Raw genomic sequence first — 24,951 nt, forward strand, 5'->3', positions numbered from 1 at the left:
CCTTTCGTATTCCATATTTGGGGGTAGTATCTAAAGGGAAAGGGAAAGGTTGACCAGAATGCATATTTTGAGTTAATAGGATTCCACACCCTCTCCCCTCAACAACCTTAGTTGATCACTTGTCAAGAAAGTACTTTTTTTTTTTTTTTTAAGATGAGAGGATTAGAAGAAAATACAGGTGCTGAGAATGAAAACTGTGCCATATCTGGGTTTGGTGGGCTCAAATTCTGTGCTGACTTAGAATATGAAGTGAGGAGCCTGTATCTGTCTTGACCTTTGCAAGCCTGAATAAAGTGTTACAGGCTTGCAGTTACAAGCTTTTTTCAAGTTTCTGTTTTCTCAACTGCCTGGAATAAATTCAGAAGAGGAAGGAATATACTTGAACCAACAGCAAACTCCTATACTGCATTAGAAGAGAGTATATTCGCCTTATCAGATAGATAATTTGGGTTATTGACAATAACATATACATTCTTTCATTTCTCTGTTTATTCCATTTCCGATGGGAACTATGGCCAGAACATTTTCTGAAGCAATGTTGAGATAAATGTGGCCTCACAATTCTAAGAGGAAACTCCCTACTGCCTGCTAATTTCCAGAATGTCTATGGTAATTAGAACAGTCCTCCACCAAAGGAGGAGGAGGCTGCGTACGTAAAAATCATGTATTCTTCTGCTTGCTTCTCCAGGCCCGTGCCTTTTTTCCTTGCTATCTTTTTGGAATCCTAAGGAATAACGTGATACTCCATCACATGCCTGGGGTGGGGAGGGCTCAGGAAGGGTGAGGAGAGGGGTGCTTGTGGCTACATTTCTGTATTGAATTTAATTTTTCATTGATAATTAGACTCTCAAAGCCACCTGATATTTTTGACCAGCAGGAAACAAAAGCCCACTGGTTGACTCAGGGGATGCGGGGGAGCGGCCCCCACTGTGCTCACACAGCTTCTCCACAAAGACTAAAAACAAGAGCTGTGGCAAATTGGATCACCATGCAAGTTCCAACTGGCCCATTGTGTACAAGTAGTAAATTGGGAGCTGATATTTCTGAGAACTATTTATTAGCAAAGCTTGGTGTTTTACTCCCTCCCTCCCTCCCCCGCTCCTCCCCCACCCTTAGTTGTTTTTTTTCTTTCTCTCTCTCTCCCTCTTTCTTTCTTTCTTTCTTTTTTTTCATTTTTAGCAAACTGCTTTTTACCAAGTTAAGTGAGCAATCTACAGCACTTAACAAAAAATTCAGGTAATTATCCAAAGAGCTGTCCAGACTAGAAACGTACTGATTATATGTGACAAATTGAATAAAAAATTTTTCAGTAATCTTAATAGGTATTTATGTGTGCATAATTGCACAAAAGGCAAAAATGGAATGGCATTGGCAGGAGTTTACCAAAATGCAAACAAATAGAAAAAAAATTCTAGAAATTCAATCCTATTGCTGCATATATTAAGATTTTAAATGAAGATGTCTCAGTGACAGCTTCTGGTGGAGTGATCAGTTCTAACCATTTAGTACAAAAAAGGTGTGAAAATACTAGCCTGTGGCCAGTTAGCAGAAATTGTAGTTATACAAGCCTAGACCTGCATGTCTTACAGAAGAATTGATAACTCTGGAGTTTTTTCAATTTGAGTAATACAGAGAGGGAAAAATGGAGTCTGTTTCATTAGTTGCTTATATATGTTCCATCTTTGAGAGTTTTAGCTTTCATTGAGCTGGGAATGTGGTATTATTTCTACTACCAATATCACAGAGAAAATGTATTCAGAAGGTTGTATGACTGCAAGAATAAATAAAGTTTATATTAATCTTTCACAACAAAGTTTTTGAGATGATACCTGTTCATTTTATGGGTACTTATTTATTTGATCTTTTATGGACACTGCCACATATGGTACATTTTTGTTTCCGTGTGATTCCATTTTCCACCTTTATATAATTAATTCTATGACTAATGAACTGATTTGGTGAGAAGAGCTCAGACTAACATGGTAAAATCCGGTGTTCCAGCCACAGAGCATCATGAAGACTCTCACAGGGCGGGTGCAAGCGTGTTCTGGTCATTATTTTGTATCTGAATAGTACAACTCAACCAACAAATATTAAGACATGCCTGTGGTATCCAATAATGTATTAGGTGTTGCAAGGGATGAGAAGAGTATGATGCTTGATTTCAGACATCTAGAAGTTTAGCATTTAATGGGTAAGCAGAAGTTACCAGCAAATACAATTATTCAATTGCAGAGGTTGTATGATATTGCAGAGCTATGAGTACTTGAATGCATATTTAGATACTCTTCTAGAAGGAATTGAAGTGTAGCCTTTCTTAACCTGGTAGCTAGCATAAGGTGGGTGGGGTTATCGTACCTCAGAAAATCATACTAGAACTCAAAAGTGTCTTAATTTTAAGAAAAAAATTTATTTATTCATGACAGAGAGAGAGAGAGAGAGAGAGAGAGAGGCAGAGACACAGGCAGAGGGAGAAGCAGGCTCCGTGTAGGGAGCCCAAAGTGGGACTCCATCCCAGGTCTCCAGGGTCACGCCCTGGGCTGAAGGCGGTGCTAAACTGCTGCTCCACCTGGGCTGCCCCCTTAATTTTTTTTTAGAAAAAAATTTCATTTGATTTTTGGAAACCAAAGCACACAATAGAGCTCAGGATTTAGGGACAATGAGCAATCTCAAAGATGAGGGGCATGTTCTTGGAATATGGTACGTTGTAGAAAACTATTCAGTTTTTGCCATTACAGAATTTTAATTTTAAGTGGAGACGACTTGAAGATGAGCAAAATGAAGTATGTTCATAACAGGTTCCTGACGGGGTTACTGTAGGATTGAGAGAAGGCATATAAGGTGCTTGGCACACACTGTGTTTTCATGAAATATGAGTTGTTTTTAAAATAAAGCTGTCAGTAAAGGTTGTAGTTTCTCAGGGCCTGCGAATGGAGAGTGGGTTGGAAGTGATGGTGCATGGTTTGGCTCTCTGGGCTCTCGGGACTTCCGATGGGCATATATCTGTTGGATGTGACCCCCTTTTGTGCTCTTTAGGCTTCAGCACTCTCCTTACTTTGTTAGGGCTGGCTTCTAATATCTGCTCCCCTTCCCATCACTGCAGGAAATAGACCTAATTTCCAGGTCCCATGGACTCTTCTGTGCAGCATTTGACAGTTTTGCCCTTCTTTGGGATCTTCTAAAAAAAAAAAAATCCCCTTTCCTTGGTTTCTGTGATTATCACTATCTCTCACTTTCCCTACTTTCCTCTGTTTCTTTGATGAGTTCTCATCCTCCAGGAGCATGCACATCCCTCTCTCTCTCTCTCTCTTTTTTTTTCTAAACCTGAGTCCTAATCTCAACTGCCTTTTCCTCTTCTTCTACAAAGCGCCCCCCCCCCCCCCCAGGAGAATCTTGTTCTCTCCCCCTATGACGTCAGTTCTCATCATCGGAGGCCTGACAGTTCTCTGTGTCCAGCCCCAGCCTCTCACTGGGCTCTAAAATGCATTTCTGGTTTATTTTTCCTTATATTGTCTGTAGTTGTCTTAAATGCAACGTGTCCATACAGAATTTATTTTCTATGACAAAAGTGTTCCTTCTCCTGTATTCTGTATTTAAGTTAATGGTATCCCTGCCACAGGGCACTCAAATGTGCCAGTTTGCCTGGGACAGACGGGTATCCCAAGACATAAGACTTTCACCACTAAAACTGCCAAAGTTCTGGGTGATCTGGGACTAACCAGACATACCTGAGTTTTCATCTACTTTTCCTTTCCTTTATCTCCTACCTTTAAGTAGTCACCAAGCTCCGTGTATCATATCTCAGGACTCTCTCTTGAAACCTACCCCTCTATTTTTATTCTCAATATGACTGCCTGCATTCAGACCTTTATTATTTTGTGTCTGGGATTTTGGAATAGAATCTCACCTGGTATTCTTTTTTTTTTTTCACCTGGTATTCTTGATTTTAATCTCACTTGTCTTATACATTGGCAGAGTAGTCTGCATAAGTGCAGATCTATCATCATGGCACTATTAAACAATAAGCCAAAACATTAGGAAGTGATAAATCCATGGAGAAAATTGAGTTCTTCCTTAGATTAGAGGGTTTTGGCTCTTCAACCCAACCACAAGAACCCTGTGACTCTGACAGGGACTGATTGTAACCTCAGTGTAATAAATCTCTGTTAGAGATCAACACAATTTTCTCCTCAGCTTCTGGATCAATTTTTTCCCCTCTGCCTGGACAGCAGTGCTTGCTTTTTAAAAATTGCTATGGGAACATCAACTTGCATTAGAGTTGAATCAAAATAAGACCAAAAAATTTCTGTGATTATCTGTATATGAAGAACTAGGTACTAGTGATAGGGAAAGGAGATATGAAAGAGAGGATATACATTTTTTTTGAGAATATACATTTTTAACTAAGAAATACATTGGAAAATTTACCACTCGGGAATATTATCTTAAACACCCAAAGCAGCTCACCTCCCACCCCCTACTCTAGGACCTGTCTCTTGCTTCAACTGTAGTCTTGCTGGTGGTGACATCATTTATTGCTCCGTAATAGTATGCTCGTTCATTGTGTCATGTCCATAAACTTGGAGAGGATGGGGGCTTTTTTTTTTAAGATTTTATTTATTCATGAGAGGCATGGAGAGAGAGAGAGAGAGAGAGAGGCAGAGACACAGGCAGAGGGAGAACCAGGCCCTATGCAGGGAGCTTGATGTGGAACTCGATCCCGGGTCTCCAGGATCACGCCTTGGGCCAAAGACAGGTGCCAATCCGCTGAGCCACCCAGGGATCCCTGGATGGGGGCTTTTTTTTGGGGGGGGGCTTTTAAATATATCCATAAAGTCCTTGACACTCCTTTCTTCTAAGATTTTTATTGTTTTAAATTTTTAAGTAATCTCTACACCCAACGTGAAGCTCAGATTTATAAGCCCAAGATCAAGAGTTGCTGGCTCCTTTGGTGAGCCAGCCAGGCGCCCCAAGTCTTTGTCATCCTACCCTATAACATGTGGAGCTCTCAGTTCTCTTCCTGTTGAGTGTGAGCTAGACTTAGTGACTTGCTTCTAAGGAATAGAATATGTCAAGAGTACATGTGTGTGCCTTCGGAGACTAAATCATAAAAGGCATTATGCCTTATTGCTTGCTCTCTCTCGGATCACTCACCCTTGGGGAAGCCCGTTTGCATGTCTTGCAGGTGTTTTCCTTACGGAGATATCTACGTGGGGAGGCACTGAGGCTCCCTGAGGGCAGCCAGCACTAACTTGCCAGGTATGTGAATGAATTATCAGTGTGGAAGCATATCAGTGTGGGAGCGTATCAGCCTTCATCGACATCTAGACTCCAACCTCATGACTAACTCTGAACCAGAACTACCCAGCTAAGCTGCCCCCAGATTCCTGACCCATGAAACTGTGTGAGATAATAGGTGTTTATTATTGGGGTAATCTATTACGCAGCTATAGGTAATTGATACAGAGTGGTTTTGTTTGATACTTTCTCTTCTTTCCTGTCGGCCCTTTCCCCAAAGACTCAGACCCTCAGATCATAATACATTTTGCTGATTCTTTTGCAAAGAAGCTATATTCTTTCCTTCTCACTTACTGTATTTCCTGCTGTTATGTTCCTTCATTTCTGAAATCTTGACTTCCCATCCGCTCATTCTGAGGGGCTGCCTATCCTTCCACTGTACAGAGAGACCACTCTCCATAGGTCTCTTGCATTTTTTAATAATCTTGTGGGCAGAAAGACTAACTACTTTTTTTGTTCTGGATGATCTTTCGAAGGATGCCAGTTTGCTTACTGGCCTGTATAATAAAATAATATCTTCCTCTGGTGCAAAAATCAGCCAGGCTGGCTTACTGCCCATTATAGAAGACTTGGGTTTCATGAGTTCAGTGTTCCTCAACTGTGGTGCAAACCTACTGTATATGCAGGATCCACCGAGGCCCTTCTGTATCACCCCCATGGCATTTGGAGAGTAGGGGCGACCAAAACAAAAATGGTTTTCAGGTGCTGGTTGTGCCGTAGACAAGTGGGACCCCTCTTGTTTCTGATGCAGGAGCTCATGACTTCTTCAGGCTCCCTTTTCAGCTTGCAAGTAAGGTAAAAGCTCAGAGTCTTCATAGTTCTTGACAGTTTCAGCTCATTCTCCTCATTCCCACCTGAAGTTGTGATCATGCCTCTTTTCCGTTCTCTTACTCATTCACCAAATGAAAACATGCTAGATCTCCACCTGCCTCCCATTTTGATTGCATTTCATTTTGTTTTGTTTTCAATGTATCTTAGTAAATGCTTCAGGCAAACTAAAGCACACTCTCCTCAATTCTGCCTTGGAACTCTAGAAGTTGACGATGTTTTCGTCTGCTATATCTTCCTCTTATTCTTCTCCACGAAGCCGGAACACCTACCACTTATAAATGTATGAAACTTCCCTCTTCTGAGAAATAGTTACGGACAGTTCTTTTCCCTGTTTCTGGTCATCATCTGAGTCCCCCCTCACTCCATCCTTGCTTTCTCCTGCTTCCCTCAAGTACTTACCTCCCCCATGGTACACAACAGTACTTAAGGGGAGACCTCAATGTGCAGTCTTTAAAAATCACTTGTTACCCCATATGGATGTGTTTTCTCCTAGAAAGGGTAAGAGAGCCCTTGAAAGCAAGAGACTTTGTTTCCTGCACAAGACATGCAGATCTGGACAGAGTACGCTTTACATTGTGGTCACTCACCCAGTGCTGGCGGACCCACACTGTCTGGTTTCCTGGGGTAATCTGAATCTCATCTGGTGACATTGCCTGTTTTGCAGACATAGGATTAGAAACCCTGAACAGGCCCTGAAATAGCTCCGGTCCCCAGAAGCAGATGGCAACCCTTGAAAACAGCCTCTGGCTCTTTCTGCAGAGCCACTCCTCATTTTCAGCTTAAACCTTTCTTACCAGTCCTAGCCTTTATCCACGACTTCTTACTTTTCCCCTCAGGCTCCCGTAGTGTAAGTCCTCCTCTGGAAAAAAAAAAATATCACCAAAGCTCTTCAATCTTTTGTCCGTTGAATAACTCTTGAGTTCTCTTTCTTACGCCCTTTAATGCTCTCTCTCTGAGATAAGATTGGGCTCCTTGGTTTCATATTCTGTTCTCTGTGGGAAAGCATTAAAAATAAGAACTAAACAAAAAGTTTTACTCTGAGGAGAGGTTTCTTTTTCTTTTCTTCTTCTTTTTTTTTTTTTGGCCTCTTCTTTTCTTTTTGATGTTTAATCTATTCTGCAAACAGATTTTTGCTTATTCTGTCCTTTACTCCATATATCTGCGCTCCTGGAGGTTCATTCCTTGTGGGCAGATTTGTTTTTTGGAACTTTTATATATAGCTTTTTAGAGATCATCTCCTTTCTCCACACCCACTCTGCTGCAGGCTTGTGAACCTGAAGGCACATGTGCGTGTGCGCGTGCGCACATTAGAAAGAGAAAAAGAGATTTCTCACCAAGCAGGCTCTTCCCAGGGTCCCCAGCTAGTTTTGGAACCTGTGAGGGAGCAGAGGGTGACTCTGTCCCCTGATGATTCACATGGCCAATGGCTTCTTCGATTCTGTCAAGTTATACGATAGCAGTTTTCCATTTTAGAATTGCCATTTTAGAGTTGGAACGGTCCAGAAGGCTAGTATGTAAAGTAGTGAGGGATATGAAATTACGGCTCAATTTCTGTGGTGTCCATGCAACAACATGGAGATTCATTAACTAAAGATGTTTTATTGATAGAATGAAATAGTATATGAAAAATGCAATATAAACTTCTTGTCATTATCTTTCATTATGTATGACATTATCTTCAACATAAGTTACAACCTGATTAAATGTGATAGACATTTAAAAATCCATGCCAAGTCAAAACCCTTCTCTTCATGTACAACATCTTTTGTCTAAACTCTAGCAAATAAAGTGCCTTTCATTGCAGGATTTCTGCTTAACCTGATAAGCAAAAACAAGCAAAAAAAAAACCAAAAAAACAAAACAAAAAAAACAAACCAAAAGCAACTACGACTACCAATATTGAATAAAGAATTAAGAAGACAAACACAGGATACCTTTCTTTTTTGTTTGAAAATGCAGAATGAATATTAAAGTTAGTACCCCCCCCCAGCCCCCAAAAAACCCAAAGAAAATAATCAACCATCTCCCCAGGGGTAGACTTTCCTGCCTAGGGGCACACACTTACTCTAGATGTCTCTGCTCTTCGGCTCTCTGCTCTTCTCTGTACAGGGACATACTGAAGACTCCACAGCAATCCCGATGCCCATGCACCCGTGATGTGGGATTTGTTGTCAAAGATCTCTTTGATGGCCTCAGAGCAAGGCTTCACTGGGATGCTTGGGAGTAAATCCTTTTAGGGGCAGATGTCTGAGATAAATTGTTCTACTCCAGCTAAACCACAGCAGTTCAATGCAGAGTGGATGGCTTTTAGTGTCCTGCTGGGGCTTGTCCTTGGTTTTCAGCTTGGTAGGTATCCTTGTAAAACTCCTGGACTTAATCATCTCATCTTTGTGGGAATATCCCAGTTGCCTGCAGCTATTTCAATGGCAAATATCACTAAGCAGAAGCCAAAGAACAATCTTTGCATGCACTGGGGCTCTTGCACAGCAGCCCAGGAAACTCACCAGCATCCTGAGGGCACCGGCTGCATTCAGAATATATATTTCAGTGTAGAAGCTTTCTGGAATGATGATTTTCTTGCTCCAAGATGCTCTTGGCTTCAGATTCAATTCAGAACTAAGTCCAATGACAAGGAATGCAATCCTGGCAAGCCAGAAGAGGAAATTAAATTTGAAGAGCTGGTATTTGATGTGCTCGTTCCTTTTTTGACCAGTATGCTAAAGACTGGACAGCTGGACTACTGGTGTGTGCACGGCCGGGACCTGAGGTGTCAGGGGCTGCCTGCACTTCTTTTTGATACTATTATTCTTTCATATTGCTATTTAAAAACCTAGTGAAAAGAAACTCTGTTAGAAAAAAGTCTTTATCATTTTGGTCTTGTGGAAATAGAATATTTGTTTTTATTATAGAATTGTTCTTCTCTCTAGACTTTAAAAAATATTTTTTACAAGCGACTTTAAGAAAAAAAAATGAGCCAAGTACATGTAGGTTATTTCACTTGACATCTCAATATTTAAAGATTTTTTTCACTTTTGGGTCAGATTATTACCTACATTATATAATATGAATTTTATAAAAGTTACTACATGACTGGCAGAAATATGTGGCTTAAATCACCATGATATGTATCACAATTTCTGCTGGAGACATAGATATGTTTTTAGAATTCATAACATATTTCAAACATACAAAAAAATAAAACACTATAACTGATACCCAGATTAAGCCTATGAACTTTATTCCTATTCATGCTCCAAATTCCATTCTCCCCTCTTCCTCTCTAGGGGTAAACTTAATTTTACTATATCACAGGTGGGGTTCCCCAGGAAACAGGCTTTGAGACACTGAGATTTATATGTGGAGGTTTTCTGTGGGATTCTCTCAGAAGACATTGTGAGAGGCGAGGAAAGCAAAATTGGGGAAAGTTTTCAGCATTTTAATTATATGTCTGGGTATGGTTTTCATTAAACTTATTTGGTGTGGTTCACTGAGATTCTTGGATCTGTAAAGTTATGTCTTTCACCAAATTTGGGGCATTTTCAGCCATTATTTAAAGATTTTGGGGGACCATTTTCTTTTTCCTCTCCTTCTGGGACTCCAGCGAGATAAATCTTATACCTTTTGATATTGTTCCAATACAAAGCCTTGTTTATTATTTAACTCTCCCTCCCCTTATTCAGATTGGATCATTTCTATAGATCTGTCTTCAAGTTACTAGACTCTGTGTTTTTTTCTCTGTTCTACTACTGAGGTCTTCTGGTGAATTAAAAAATTTCTGTTCTTGTAATTTTGAGTTATGGAATTCTCATTTAGTGCTTATTATTGTTACTATTTCTTTGCTAAAAATGCCTATTATTCCATTTGTTTCTAGATTATTTGCCCTTACTTGAGGTGGCATGGTTCTAATAACTGTCATAGCTTTTTTTGTTTGATAATTTCAATATTTGGGGTCCTCTGAGTGATGATATCTGTTGATCGCCTCTTCTTTCCAGTTGTTTACATTTTCCTAGTTCTTTGCATGTTGGACTGTATCTTGGTCATTTTGAATGCTATGTTATAAGATTCTGGGCTCAGTTAAAATTTGGAGAATGGTTTATGCTTCTTCTCCTTTTCCTTCTCCAACTCCTCTCTTTTTTTAAAGCAAGCAATTATCACTAGGAAATTTAGACCTCAAGTCCTGACCTGGCTTCTGTGGGCTTAGAATGTCAGTTTAGTTTTCAAAGAGTTTGCAGTGCTATTCTGGTTTTCACAGTTTGTGCACCTTCCCTGGTGGTCTACACCATAGTTCAGTTCTCAAAGCCTTTGCTGTGCTGATTCTGGTAGATTTCATGCATGTTCAGATTGTGAGTGAGTTCAAGGCTTCATGAAGAGGTTTAAAGAATCACCTTTTCTCAACTTATTTCCAGATTTATTCAGCATTTATATATTATTATAGTGTATATATATATGTGTGTGTGTGAGGGGGCATCCATATTAACTTAGTTTATCATTTTGACAAAACCAGAAGTCTACATAGTTGCATTAAACAATTTATTACATTCATGTGATTTCTTTTACAACAAAATGATATACTTTTGATATTTAAAAACTTTTATCAAAAGTTCATGTAACAGATGATGTTAATGCTCCCCTACTATTTCCTCAGATCCTTTTGCCATTTTTTTCATGTTGATCCCCAGAGGTTTTTACTTTTGACAGCCAGCACCTGCACTGTTATGTCAGAAAGCTGCTTTTAGGCTTTGAGTGTCTAGTTTGCCTGTGGACACCTTGAAGATTCTGGGAATTTGCATCCCTGATGCATAGTCTTATTACCAATGGCCAATTGAGATGGGAGTGTAATACTTCAGCTCCCTCATTCCTGATCTGACACCCTTAGGTGTAACCTAAACTGCACAGCTCCCTGGTGGAATTGAGTTAAATTTACCCTCATGAGACTTTGCTGAGTATTGGGATCCTTGTTTGGCTCCTTTAACTTCTCCGCCCACTTCCCCATTTCTTTGCTGGTTTTTGCTTAGAAAATGTCTTTGTAAATAACTTCCACATCAGTCCTTCTTCCAATATCTGCCTCTGTGACAGTGTAACAGAATTCTAAGATGGCTCTCAAGATTCCCTGGTGGATGTGTCCTGTATAATCTTCATCTCTTGAGCATGAATGGGGCTGTTTTTATGATGAGATAGTCACTCCCTTAATTCAGTTACATTATATGGCAAAGGCCATGGGATCCTCACTTCCTTGATTATATAGGACTCAGTTTTAGCACTCTGAAGAGAGAGATTCTCCTGGACTGGAGAGAAGTCAGCTGTCATATCGTGAGATGGCCATATGGCAAGGCCAATCTTGTGATAGTAGAGCATCATCCCAGTTCTTCCACATTCCTGTAGTGACTTTGGGCAAGTTAGTTAACCTCCATTTCTTTTCTGTTTGTAGAATGGGAGTACTGATAGTACTTACCACACAGGATCATTGTGAAAATTTACTTAGCAGCTATATAGCTGGGAATAGTGCATGGCACACACACAAAAATGCTTTGTAAATGGGAGCTATTATGATAGGTAGTATTGCTAAAATACATAAATTATTATCCAATAATAATAATTATATAAGTAGTTATTAATAAATAAATATATTAAATGTACCAAAATATGTTAAGAGATCAATATTTTAGTAATAAATATGTAAAACATGAAAATATACCAAATACATTTTATAAAATACATGAGCCATTATTAATCATTCCTTTAAATAATGAAATTGTTGTTAATAGTGGCCACATAGTGGTAATACATTACTTAAGCCCTGTGGAATTATGATCCCTTCCTCCTGTCCCTCTTTTTCTCCAACCACTCTTTTTTTTTTTTTTTTTAAGATTTTTATTTATTCATTCATGAGAGACACGGGGTGGGGGCGGCAGAGACAGAGGCAGAGGGAGAAGCAGGCCCCATGCAAGGAGCCCATCGTGGGACCCGATCCCGGGACTGACTCCAGGATCTTGCCCTGGGCCAAAGGCAGGCGCCAAACCTCTGAGCCACCAAGGGATCCGTCTCCAACCACTCTTTATGTCTTAGAGCCTATTCATCTTCCAAGGTCCAACAAAAAACGTCTTTTCTATAAATTCTTCTGTGGTCCCACCTACACTGTGAAATTTCCTTGGTCTACTTATATTTCTCTTCTGGTATTTCCATATTTCTCTTCTGGTATTCAAAACCCCTCTTTCATTGGTCCCTTGGTTAAAAAGGTCTTATCTTGAACTGCACATGATAGAAACTCAATAAATATTTGTTGAATGGATGTATGAATTAAGAGCATTAATAGAACTTTTAGGAGTCTTTAAGCTATTCACTTACCTTAATCTACTAATTTCTCACTAGCCACACAGTGTTCTGATTCATAACTGGAGCTCTCAAAATAAAGATATCAACTACACCAAATAATGTAAATTTTCACTTGTTATTTTTTGGAAATCTGTGTTCATGGGGAATCTCTGGCTGTCTTTTCTTGGACAAAATGGTAGTGTGGAAAGTAGCCAGAGGAGGTTGGAGTGGTTTGAAAGCATGGTAATGCCAAGTGGGGGCGATGCTGTCTCTGTAGGTAAAAATGTTATCAGTATATTTAAAAATGATTTGGGAAAAAAAATGATCTGGGGACTCTTTTAAAGTCTGATTTAAAAATTCTATGTCTTCTACCAAAGGCATACCTTTTGGATTGGAAGTAGGCGTTTGCTTTGTGTACAGTGGAGAATGGTTTTGAACCTTGCATTTTGGTGCTCAGTAGATGCTAATTTCCTAGGTGGACATTGAAGCATCAGGTGCTTCACCCCATGATGTCAAGATGAGAAGATCACATTTTTCCTTGACAATAAGAGTATGGGAGTGGATAATATGTTAAATAGTTCTTAAAGGATATGAATGGTGTGCTTTTTGTTACCCAGAACACGTGCTTTTTCTCTTGTACAATGCAAGATAGGTATGGCTGTAATTATCATATTACCTAGCCAGTTAGCTATTCTGTGAGACTGTGATTATGCAGAGTGTAGAGAGAACTTTATTTATGAACTCATTCTCAAGAAAAAAACAAAAGCAAAAAGCTAAGCCAGCACATCATCTAATTCTCAATGTAAAATAATGCAGAAGTGCGGAAGATGAACATCTGATTTGTCACATCTGATACACTAATGTTTTATCCAAAAGGAAGAACACATTGTAACTTGCTCAGTCATCTGCATAAACACCACCTGGCCCTTTACAGGCACCTACTCAAATAACAGGAGTCAACGAATGGCAGCTCTGCTCATAGCCTTTTCACTGGTAGAAATAGAAAAATCTCCTCTCTTTTTTTAAAAAAGAAAGCATTTATGTATCAAAGCAACATCTAATACATTTTTTTTTCAACAGCATAAGACCTAGGTGATTAAAGTGAAGCCACTGGAACCTTTCATATTAGGGAATATATGATCACAAATTACCCAGTTTTTGAGCAGCTAAAAAAAATTCATTATCCTTTAAAAAGAGAGATCAAACCAGTCCTTGTGCAAACCAGATCTTATTATTATTACTGCAACATGAGGCTACTTATTCCCCTGGGTATGTCACTTAGTAAGTCTTGCATTGGAATAGCTATAGTTTTTAGTGTAAAATATTTTGCCAGAGATGGGAGATTTTTTTCCCCCTCTGAACTGACACATTCTGGTTGTATGCCTCAGTGATCATACTTTTGTGCTACATTACACACATGGAGGTAGCATCCCATTTCCAGTTGCACAAATATAAAAATGGGGAACCTGGGTCACTAAAGTATATTGTACCAGTTTGTATGTTTTCAAAGAAAGAGGAAAGACAAATCTCACTTGCTTTTACATTTTAAATTCAAGCTGGCTAACTAGAAGGTGTCAACTACTTAATTTTTTTCATTGAGAAAACCCTGCCAAAGTCTCAGTGTATTTCTGTCCACAGGAGGACAATTGAGTAAGTTAGTCTTCTGGGTGTACCAGTGTGTTTTCATTTTATTTTAAAGAGGAGACCATGTTCAAGAGTCACTGAACTGTGCTGTTGGCCCATTTTGTTATTAAGACTGCCTTTGGGACATCCCTAGACTCCCCAAATTCTTACCTTTAAATATATCTTTTAGTCATCTATCACCCTAAAATTCTTCCTGGGGCCACTTGAAAAGTGACAGTTGGTAGCTCTTTTACTGGATTTCTGAATCATGTGATCTGAGTTTGAGCTCTTAATAGCTTCCTTATGCATCTATTTAGTAGTAGGGATGGTTGGACCCTCTCTGTTTTTGATTTAATGCATCATGATATTTTACAGTTTAATTGCCCAGGAAAATCAATGTCAATACAAAGCAAATGTTTAATTTTGTATACACTGTTCAAGTGTGTATTTCATTGTTGTCTTTTCATGTGACATAAGATTTTATTTTGATGTATCTCCTGATTCATGTTGGAAAAGCATGCCATGGATTAAGGAGTGAGAAGGAGTTTGCTCTTTTCCTAACTTCTGGTGCAACATGGAAAGTCATTTCATTTTTTCATTTATTCTACTGGGAAGTTTAAAGTTCTTACTATGTGCTAGTGTTGGGGAGAGAATAATGAAAAGTAGACATGATCCTACCTTCATGCTTTATGCTTTCTAGTCTAATAAGTTTGAACAAATATCTAAATAGAAATAAAATGTCTAGATAGAAACCAGGTAGATCTCCTAACATAGCAAAGCAGGAGGATAACAAGGTGTGGTGAGGACTGGCGTAATTCAAACTTAGATTCTTTGTCTAAATCTTCCAAGTGATTGCTGCCATGTGAGAATGAAGGCCCTGAGTTAGTATCATTCTAGGCTGTATAGCGCCATTGTACAAATTAGATAAAAGCACTCCTACATTTTGTGGATATAGACCTGGCACAGCAAATAAGTGTGTTCTGGATGTCAGCCCCACTTACTACTTGGGCTGATTCTCTGTGCAAAGCACAGCCTATGTGGTCTTTTTCAAGAAAATCCAGATATCTGGATTTTTTTTTAAATATCTGGATTTTTAAAGTGAAATTTCTTGATTTTTAAATGAATGAATGAATTAAAAATTAAAATTCCTCTAAGAAGAGGAATTCAATGAATTCAATTTTTTTTTAAAAAACAATCACTTTATAGATCAAATAAATTTATGTGTTGGATTTGGTCTCCTGGCCACCATTTGAAACTTCTGAATTATAGGTTAAACCTCAGAGATGAGAAGTAACAGTTCTAGTTTATTTGATCGTCATGCTCCTCAAAAATCTGGAGACAAAAGTATTTTCACTTTTGATCCCAGAAATAAGAAGCATTTTAACTATCTGAATCCTAAAGACTAATTTGAAGAGCAATTGTCTTTGTCTCTGAGAAACAGAGACAATTAGAATACAATTAGAATTGTATTAGTCATGAAAAATTCTCAGGTGTTTTGTTATTTGAGAATTACTCATCTATAACATGAGTACTTGGGAGTTAAAAATGCAAAGTTAATTGTAAAAAGTAAGTAGAACTTGTATAAATCTCAAATTACCTTGATTTTTTTTCTTTTAGATATATGGTATTGGTTCTGGGCTATGATTGGTATTATAATAATATTTGATGATGTTACTGTAAAGGTGAGCTAAGAATAACACCAAAAATTTTGCATTATCTCACCCACAATTTGCCTTCTGGTCATGGATTTAGGTTGTCCCCAAATAAATTTTCCATAGTCAGAGGTAATTATTGATCATTTTAAGTATTAGCTTGATTAAATTTTGTCTTTGTAATGACTCATTTTTTCTGTGTTACTTTATTTAAGTAAATAAACCAAACCATATCCTACTTCGGTCAATGGAATCTTGAAAGATATGTATTGTGGTAGAAAGAGATAGGTACCAAAGGTGTATCTAACAGCCCTGTGTCTTCTAAGCTGGTACTTCAGGGAAATCTTGTCCTGAGGAATAATGGGAAGTTGCACACAGAGAGAGAACAAATTGAATCTTTTGGTAGAGGTGGGAAGAAAATACCAGGTCTGTGTGAATGATTACTAATGACCTCTTTTGATGAAATGCATTTCTTTTCAGGGACTAGAGTTGTTTGGACCTTATGTAGTCATTACTTTTGTGAAGTTCCATAAACATGAAGTCCTTTTTTATCTTCAGGAAAGTAGAGCATAGGTCAGTGGAAACAGTTTATTTTTTCCCTTTTCACCCACAAATGAAATATATATAATTCTGTGCCTAAGTTCTTAAGGAACCCAGACTGCAAAGCTGCAAAAATGTAAGCTACACATGTGAAATTACCACAAGCATATGTAGTTATCTAGACTCTGATGCATTCTGGAGAAGAGTGTCCTTTTTGTTCAGAGAGAAGCCTACAACTAATTTCCATTGGGTTTCTAAAACTTGACACTGAATCAAAAATATTTCATTAGAAAATAAGTGGGAGCTATAAAGTAAATACATTGTTTTTCTTTATTTTATGGCATCTAAGGACATGTATCTTACTTGTCCCCCCAAAAGAGTATCAGTGAAACAATCATTTTAGGATATTCAATTGTAGTTTTTCTCCTAACATGTTATTTTTGGCTAGACTATTCGAACTAAAAGGAATCTTAGTGACCCATTTCATTTCTAAACTGTGATACTTGGGACTCCGTGTTGCTTTGGATATGTTTCAGTGTTCCTCTAAGAGTTTAATTAAAATTTCATTTAAAAATACATGGTTAATTCTGAATTATTTAGGTTATCATTGGCAGTAAAGAGGAGGGAATTAGTCATGGTATCAGAACCCTGGCTACCTTTCAGCCAAAGTGGCTTCAATTTTTTATTCATTTATTAAGTAAATATTTATCTAGTGCCTGTGATATGGCCAGAGACTGTTTTGGGTGCTGGGAGTAAAGTGGTTGAACAAGGTAGACAAAGTCCCTAGTCTCATAGAGGGTATATTCTGGGATAGAGTGGGACAGGGGACAGGAATGGATTTCCAGTATGTACACTTGAGGGATAACTAACTAGAAGGCCTGGAACACCCACCCACAAAGTATATCTAGTAGTCAAGTTCTATTCACTGTGCTAGAGTGCAGCATATAAGTTGATGAGGTTAGGAAGCTATCAGGGCAAGAACATTTAGGTCCTTGGAGTCATGATGAGGAGCTTGGACTTTATTATAATTGCAGAGGCAGTGACATGATCTGATTTATGATTTAAAAGAATCATCCTGGCTTCTGTGTGGCAAATAACCTACAGTGTAGCCAGAACAGAAGCAGCAAAGACTTTTAGATGATTTTTGTAGATTTCTACTTCTGAGCCTGATGCCATAGATTGTGGCAAGGCAGTGTTTCTTGCTGAAGACAATTATAAAAGCTGGATGAATTTTAAAACTCATTATGTAAAAAGCACCTGAGAACTGTGGGAGGAATGAGCAGGATCAATTGGACTACTGTTTCAGAGAGGGGAGATTATGATTAGGGCCATTTCGCCATCCCAGGGCATTTAGTGACTTAGACATGGCCTAAGGATCAGAATTTGGCCCAGGGTGAAGGATACTTCTGGGGGAAATAAAGGTTTTAGTAATTGTGAGGGTCTAGAGTGACAAAATCCAAGAGATGTCACATGCATGGCCAGTTTTCACTGTAAGGCATTTGCTGAGTTTTGAGGCTTCACAGGAGCTTAAGGAGCTAGTTTGAAAGCTTCTGAAAAGTAGAGTGAGATATCATAGTCTCATGATTCTTATTTATTTATTTATTTATTTATTTATTTATTTATTTATTTATTTATTTATGATAGGTGCACAGTGAGAGAGAGAGAGAGAGGCAGAGAGACAGGCAGAGGGAGAAGCAGGCTCCATGCACCGGGAGCCCGACATGGGATTCGATCCCGCGTCTCCAGGATTGCGCCCTGGGCCAAAGGCAGGCGCTAAACCACTGTGCCACCCCGGGATCCCTAGTCTCATGATTCTTAGAAAACAAAGGGCTTCCTCCCCTTCCTTCTAGGGGAGGAAGCCCAAAAGCAAAATGGGCAAGAGGTGAATTCCCTAGAAAGAGTGGTATCCACAGGTACTTTTCATCTGGGATACTTAACTCAATCTGGATGTATCTAAAGATTGAAAATCCAGACTTGTCTTTTGGCAGATCATTTCAGAGAGCCAGAGAAACCAGCAGAAATTTGGACTTTTTGGGGGCTCACTTGAATAACAAAATGGGAAATTTAAGGAATCTCAGGCACATAGCTAATCTTCATATAGAGATCTTTCCTTGAAGACATTTGCCCCATTTGAAGCTGTGTGGAGTAGAAAGCTAGGGCTAAGTTGTAAACCTTTGCAGAACTGAATCTATCTCAGACTTTCAGATTGGGGATATCAAAGTCCTCCAATGTTGATGATTAAAAGCTCTGGGAATTCATGCCCTAGGAACAGGATCAAGAGAACTAGTTTGGATTTTATCAAAACCTCATCACAGTGGCAACCCAGCTCAATCTTGGGTTGGCTTGAAAAGATTAGTTCCCCCAGGGGGTGCCTGGGTAGCTCATTTGGTTAAATATATGCCTTCAGCTCAGATCATTATCTCAGGATCCCAGGATTAAGCCCTGTGTCTGGCTCCCTGCTCAGTGGGAAGTCTGCTTCTACCTCTCCCTCTGCTGCTTCTCCTACTTTTGCTGTCTCTCCCTCCCTTGGTCTATCAAATAAATAAATAAAATTAAAAAAGGAAAGAAAAGAAAAGATTAGTTCCTCCAATAGCTGCCCTTGCTATTACCAGAGATAAGAAAGGCTTTCTGATGGGCAGATGACATGATCTGGAGACCTTATGATTTTTTGGAATTGGAAAACAAGCCAATAAAAAATACCCAAGCAGAAGCACAGAGAGAAAAATAGTACAGAAACAGATAAGTGCAATGTGTGGGACATTCTGAAAAAGACATGTAATTGAAGTCCCAGAAGGAGAGGAGGAGAGAATAAAGTGTAAGTAATATTCAGAGAGTTAGTGGCTACCAATTTTCCAAAACTATTCAAAGTATCAACCTACAGACTTAAGTAGGATAAATATAATGAAAATGATACCTGGATCTCATATATAAAACTGCTTAAAAACTAATCCATAGAGAGAGTGTTAAATTAGGTCAGAGAAAGACATTATTTTCAAAGGAACATCAACAAGACTTTCAGCTGACTTCTTGATTTAGGCCATGGGAATCAGAAGACAATGGAATAGCATCTCTCCCCTCCCCCAGTTTCATTGAGAAATAATACACACATGACTATATAAATTGAAGACATACAGCATGATGGTTTGATTTACATATATTGTGAAATGATTACCACAGAAGGTTCAGTTAACATCCATCTTCTCAAATAGAATAAAAAGAAAAAAAGAGGAAAAGAATTAAGGGGACAAATTTTCTCCTTATGATAAGAACTCTTAGTATTTACTCTTTCAGCAACTTTCTTGTATATCATACAGCAGTGTGAGCTATAGTCATCATGTTGTACATGACACCCCTGGTCCTTATTTATCTCATAACGGGAAGCATTTTGGTTACCTTCCTTCAATTCTCCTTCAGTTTACTCCCTACCTCTGGTAACCACAAGCCTGATCACTTTTTCTATGAGTTTGATTTGTGTTTGTTTTGTTTGTTTTCAGATTCCACATATTGCTGAGATTATACAGAATTTGTCTTTGTCTAACTTATTTCTTTTAGCACAATGCCTCCAGGGTCCATTTATGTTGTCACAAATGATAGGTTTTTCTCATTTTTTATGGTTGAATAATATTTCATATTCATTCATTGGTGAACACTTAGGTTGTTTCCATGGCTGGCTATTATAAATAATGCTGCTATAAATACGGAGGTTCAGATATCTTTTTGAGTTAGTGTTTTTCTTTTTTTTCCTTTGTATATATTTCCAGAAGTGGAACTGCTAGATTATATGGTAGTTCAATTCTTAATTTTTTGAGGATCCTCTATTGTTTTCCATACTGGCTGTACCAATTTGTCATCCTGTCAATAGTAATCTACCTTTTCTTCACATCCATGCCAGCATTTGTTATTTCTTGTCTTTTTGATGGCCATTCTAACAAATATGAGGTGATGTCTCATTCTGGTTTTAGTTTGTATTTAACATGTATTTTAACGTGTATGACTGTGATGTTGAGCATCTTTTACTGTTCCTATTGGTTTTCCTGTATCTTCTTTGGAGAACTATTTAGGTCCTTGGCCCATTTTTAAATTGGGTTGTTTCTGTTTCTGTGTTTGTGGTTTTGTTTTTTGGGTTTTTTGCTTTGATTGTATGAGTTATTTGTATTTTAGATATTAACCCCTCATCAGATAGATATCATATCCAAAAAAACATTACCAAGACTCATATCAGGGAGCTTTGTTCCTATGTTTTCTTCTAGGAGTTTCATGGTTTCCCATCTTATATTTAATTCTTTAATTCATTTTGAGTTAATTTTTGTGAGTGGTATAATTTATGGATCCAGTTTTTTTATACATGAATATCCACTATTTTTTCTTTTTGTATATTTTTATTGGATTTTGATTTGCCAACATATAGCATAACACCCCAGTGCTCATCCCATCAAGTGCTCCCCTCAGTGCCCATAACCCAGTCACCCTATCTCCCTTCCACTACCCCTTGTTCGTTTCCCAGAGTTAGGAGTCTCTCATATTCAGTCACCTTCTCTGATTTTTCCCGCTCATTTTCTCTCCTTTCCCCTTTAATCCCTTTCACTATTTCTTATATTCCCCAAATGAATGAAACCATATAATGTTTGTCCTTCTCCAATTGACTGACTTCACTCAGCATAATACCTTTCAGTTCCATCCATGTTGAAGCAAATGGCGGGTATTCGTCGTTTCTAGTGGTCCAGAACCATTTTTAAGAGACTATTTTTCTCCATTGAATATTCATGTTTCCTGTATCAAATATAAATTTGCCATACATGCTTGGATTTATTTATGGGCTTTTGATTCTGGTCTTTTTTTTTTTTTAAATTTTTTTTTTTAAATTTTTATTTATTTATGATAGTCACAGAGAGAGAGAGAGAGGCAGAGACATAGGCAGAGGGAGAAGCAGGCTCCATGCACCGGGAGCCTGATGTGGGATTCGATCCCGGGTCTCCAGGATCGCGCCCTGGGCCAAAGACAAGCGCCAAACCGCTGCGCCACCCAGGGATCCCTGATTCTGGTCTTTTGTTCTGTTTGTCAGTTTTTATGCCAGGACCATACTATTTTGAGGACTATAGCTTTATAGTATAGTTTAAAATCAGAAAGTATGATACTTCCTGTTTTGTTTGTTTTTCCTCAGGATTTATTTGCCAATTCAGGGTTAGTGGTTCTAAATTTTAGGATTGTTTTTTCTATTGGAATTTTGATAGAGATTACACTGAATCTATGGACAGCTTTTGATAGCAGTGATATTTTATTTATTAATTTATTCATTTTTGGTAGTAGTGATATTTTCATAATATTAATTCTTCCAATTCATAAAACATGGTACTTGTCCATTTACTTGTGTCTTCTTCAATTTCTTTCACCTGCACAAACAGGGAGGGACAGAGGCAGAGGAAAAGGGGCAGAGAGAGAGGTTAGAGGGAGAGGGGGACTGAGGGAGAAGCCGAGTCTCTGCTGAGCAGGGAGCCTAATGCAGGGCTTCATCCCAAGGACCCTGAGATCATGACCTAAGCTGAAGGCAGATTCTTTTTTTTTTATTTTATTTTTATTTTTTTATTTACGATAGTCACAGAGAGGGAGAGAGAGAGAGAGAGGCAGAGACACAGGCAGAGGGAGAAGCAGGCTCCATGCACCGGGAGCCCGACGTGGGATTCGATCCCGGGTCTCCAGGATCGCGCCCTGAGCCAAAGGCAGGCGCCAAACTGCTGCGCCACCCAGGGATCCCTGAAGGCAGATTCTTAACTAACTGAGCCACCTAGGTGCCCCTCTTTGACCAATGTCTTACAGTTTTTAGGCTAGAAATCTTTTGCTTTCTTAATTAAATTTATTCCTAAGTATTTTTTTGATGCTATTGTAAATGAGATCAGTTTCTTTTTCAGAAATTTTGTTAGTATATAGAGATGCTACTGATTTTAGGATTTTTTTTGTGTATGAAATCATGTTGTCTGCCAATCAAGACAATTTTACTTCTTCTTTTATAATTCTGATACTTTTTATTATTTTTTTTCTTTCCTGATTGCTTTACGTAGGATTTCTAGTACTATTCTGAATAGGAGTGGTAAGAGTGGGCACCTTTGTCTTATTCTTGGTCTTAGAGGAAAAGTTTTTATCTTTCACTGTATTTATTATTTTATTTTATTTTATTTTATATTTTATTTTATTTTTATTTTTTAATAATAAATTTATTTTTTATTGGTGTTCAATTTACCAACATACAGAATAACACCCAGTGCTCATCCCGTCAAGTGCCCCCCTCAGTGCCCATCACCCATTCACCCCCACCCTCTTTCACTGTATTTAGTATGATATTAGCCATGGGCTTGTTTCATTTCCTTTATTATGTTGAGAAATGTTCCTTCTATGCCTAATTTGGTAAGAGTTTTTATTATAAATGGATGTTGAATTTTGTCAAATTTTTTTCTGCATCTATTGAGATGACCGTATGATTCTTTTTCATTCTATTAATGGGATGTATCATGTTGACTAATTTTCATATGTTGAACCATCCTTGCATCCCAGGGATAAATCCTACTCAATCATGATGAATGATCCTTTTGCTAAATTCAGTTTGCTAGCATTTTATTGAGAATTTTTTTCATCTATGTTTATTGAGGATATTGGTCTGTAGTTTTCTTTTCTAGTTGTGTCCTTTCTGATTTTGGTATAAGGATAAGTCTTGCCTCATAAAATGAGTCATGAGTTTTCCTCTTCTTTAATTTTTTGGAAGAGTTTAAGAAGGATTGGTGTTAATTCCTTAAATGTTTGGTAAAAATCACTGGTGAAGCCATTTTGTTCTGTTATTTTTTCTGCGTTGGGAGTTTTTGATTATTGATTCAGTGTCCATACTAGTAATTTTCTATTTAGATTTTCTAGTTCTTCATTCAGTCTTGCTAAGTTGTATGTTTCTAAGAATTTTTCTATTTCTCATGGGTTGTCTAATTTGCTGGCATTAAGTTGTACATAGCAGCTCTTATAATTCTTTAAATGTCTGAGATATCAGTTGTAATGTCTCTATGTAGAAGTCAAATTGTAAGACTGGGTAAAAATACAAAATCTAAGTATACGCTGCTTATAGAGAATAAAGAATGCAAATATTTGAGGATATAGAAAGGTTGAAAGTAAAAAGATAGAGAAAGATAAGCTTAAAAGCACTAATCAAAAGAGCTTTTTCAACCTTACTGATATCAGGGAAAGTAGACCTTTAAGGTAAAAAGCATTATTAGTGATAGGAGGAATATTTCATAGTTGTAAAAGGTACAGTCCAACTGGGAGGAGGCTATTGCAATAATCCATGCCAGAAATGGTGATGACATGGACTAGAAAGACAGCTATTGATGTAAGGTAAAGTAGTCAAATTCTGGATATGTGTTGTGGGTAGGTGCAAATAGGACTTGCTATTGGATTTGGTATGGGATATGGAAAAAAGAGAGGTATCAAGGATGATTTTAAGGTTTTTGTCTTGAAGCACCAGGTAAATCACAGTGTGATCTACTGAAATGGGGAAATTTATTGAGACTTGAGGCTCGAAAAGAGAATAAAAGTTATTTTCTGGCCGAGTAGAACAGAATTTGGGGAAAGAACAGTAATTCAGTTTTGAACATATAGAGTGATGGTGCTGAGAAGGCATTTGGATACACGAATCTGTAATCTAGTGTAACTCCTCATTTTATAGATGAAGAGAGTGAGCCTTCAAAACCATCTTGTAGGGCGCCTGGGTGGCTCAGTTAGTTAAGCATCTGCCTTTGGCTCAGGTCATGATCTGGGGTCCATGGATCAATTCCTGCATTGAGCTCCCTGCTCAGCAGGGAGTCTACTTCTCACTCCTCCTCTGCCTCTCCCCCTGCTCCTGCTCTCTCTCTCAACTAGATAAATAATATCTTTAAAAATAAATAAACAACCAACCAAAAAAAAAAAAAAAAAACCCAACAAAACTGGCTTGTAGTTACACCACAAATAAATGTCAGTGCCAGAATTAAGATCCAGATCGTTTGGAGCTAAGCCTAGTGACTTAAACCATACCATATGTTACTTCTAAATTTGCTTTGTTGAACTGCAGAAAATATTTCATATAGAATAGTAGTAATTGTTAAGGTGTATTGAGTGTTACTGCATGCCAAGAATCATGCTAAATAGTTAGGATACCTTTTCTCTTAAGGTCTTTTTTTTTTCTTTTGTAGTCCAACAAGGTAGATACTATAATTATCTCATTTTTATAGTTAGAAAACTGAGCTTTTGAGATTAAGTGACTTTCCCAAGGCCATTGGTGAAGCTATTCAGATAGCCCCAGGGGTTCAACTCCTGTCCCCATGTTTTAACTGCTATACTTTATCTTTTCCAGCATGCTAGAAAACAGACACTCAAACTGTGCTGTGTCCCATTTCATCTTCTGGATTCATTTGTGGGTTTATGATTATGTCACATACAGGCTATTTGATTTTTTGACCTCCAGTTTTTCCTTTAGGTTTTGAATTGGACTAAGGAGCCATTTCCATCCAGTTACATTTAGGGAACTCACTGATACTTCCATAGTGCTCTTTCCCCAGGGCCCAAGAGGAATGCTTCATTAGGACATAGTGATGGCTTCTTGTTTCAGCAGCTGTAACAGCTGTCTTTTTGGAACAAAGGAGTAATTAGAAATCATTTGCAATAAAAGCCTTCTTTCTTTTTC

General features: G+C 38.1%; 1 pseudogene; it reads right to left on the reverse strand.

The window, feature by feature from the left end:
• Window positions 1-24,951, reverse strand: part of LOC121487153 — a 189,327-nt pseudogene that overhangs the window by 29,302 nt on the left and 135,074 nt on the right.

Source organism: Vulpes lagopus, chromosome 3 (genome assembly GCF_018345385.1).
Source record: "Vulpes lagopus strain Blue_001 chromosome 3, ASM1834538v1, whole genome shotgun sequence".
Lineage (NCBI taxonomy): Eukaryota > Metazoa > Chordata > Mammalia > Carnivora > Canidae > Vulpes > Vulpes lagopus.